Here is a 1550-nt window from a genome sequence, read left to right on the forward strand (position 1 = left end):
AACGGGGGGCGCCCAGTCTTTCCCTGCGCGGCCTGCGCGGGGCCCAGCTGGCTTCGAGCAAACTGGCCTCTCCACGCGCGCCCTTAGAGTCCAACCGGGAGTGTGGGGACGGTGAGCCGGAGAAACGATCCACGAAGCCGGGGAGGACTTCGGCAGCTGCGATGACGATCGCTTGGGCTGTTTTAGGGCCGCCTAGGCCAGAGAGAAGGGTGTGTGATTGCTGGCCACTGCGCTGGCCACTCCTGTGACTCTGGAGACTTTGAAAGCGTTGTGCTTGCGCAGAATTGGGAAGACAGAAGAAAAGAGGAGGAAGAAAATAAAAACTCTGAATTCTATTACTCAGAGATTTTTTTTTTTTTTGAGCTGGAGTCTCCCTCTGTCGCCCAGACTGGAGTGCAGGGGCCGCTCCCGGCCCCCGCAGCCTCGACCTGCTGGGCTCCGGCGACCCTTCCGCCTCGGCCTTCTGCAAGGAGCTGGAACTACAGGCGCGCGCTACCACGCCCGGCTACTTTTTTTTTTAAGTTTATTTATTGTGGAGATGAGGTCTCCCCAAGTTGCCCAGGCAGGTCTCGAACCCGCGGGCTCAGGCAATCCACTCACCTCAGTCTCCCAAAGGCGTGGGATTCCAGGCTGAGCCACCGAGCCCGGCTCAGAGATCTTTGAATCATTTTCGTTTTTAAAGTATTTGTTCCTACTTTGTGTGTGCGCGCACGTGTTTGTATTTATATATTTTCCCATTCCCCAAATTGAGAGGTATGCTTTCTTCACTTATCGTTATGTTGCAAGCATTTATAATACCATTTAATAGTTCATCAAGTTTCCCATATATTTCTAACCTAATAGCAATTAAATGTGTAGTTAAGGCAGATTTCAGCGTCCTGACGCCTAATCTTTTAATAAAGATAAGGTAACTAAAGTTTCTTTTTCTTTTTTTTTTTGGAATGAGATACAGTTCTGATCTCGTTTCATTCCTTTCTCCTGTAGGATCTATAATTTGGGTGTGTGTAGTCAGGGAAGGAAGTAATGATTCTTACCAATTAACCCACAGCATAGAATATGGAGTGTCTATTTCTTTCCATTCTTCTCCCCATCAGGAATGATCACTCCGTTCTTGCTGTTTTATTCGGAGAACACTGGACCATTTCATAGAAGACCTGTCTATAAATGAAAATAATTGCATTTACTAACTACTGAATGCCTCCTAGATGGCAGGTGTTGGGCCAAGACAATGGTGGGGAACAGAAATCCCATGTGGACGATACTCGCCCTCAAGTTACTGCCCACCACCTTCTTCAGAAGATCATTTGGGGGGGGGTTGGAGTTGGCGTCTCACTCTGTCGCCCCAACTGGAGTGCAGTGGCACACTCTACCACCCCAGCATAGACCTGCTGGGCTCCAGCGATCCTTCCACCTCAGCATCCCAAGTAACTGGAACTACAGGCGTGCACTACCACGTCCGGCTAAATTTTCATTTTATTTTATTGTAGAGACGAGGTCTTGCCAAGCTGCCCGGATTGATCTCAGACCAGTAGGCTCAGGCAATCCACTCG

This window comes from Carlito syrichta, unplaced genomic scaffold (assembly GCF_000164805.1).
Source record: "Carlito syrichta isolate Samal-C Ts95f unplaced genomic scaffold, Tarsius_syrichta-2.0.1 Scaffold233425, whole genome shotgun sequence".
Taxonomy (NCBI): Eukaryota; Metazoa; Chordata; class Mammalia; order Primates; family Tarsiidae; genus Carlito; species Carlito syrichta.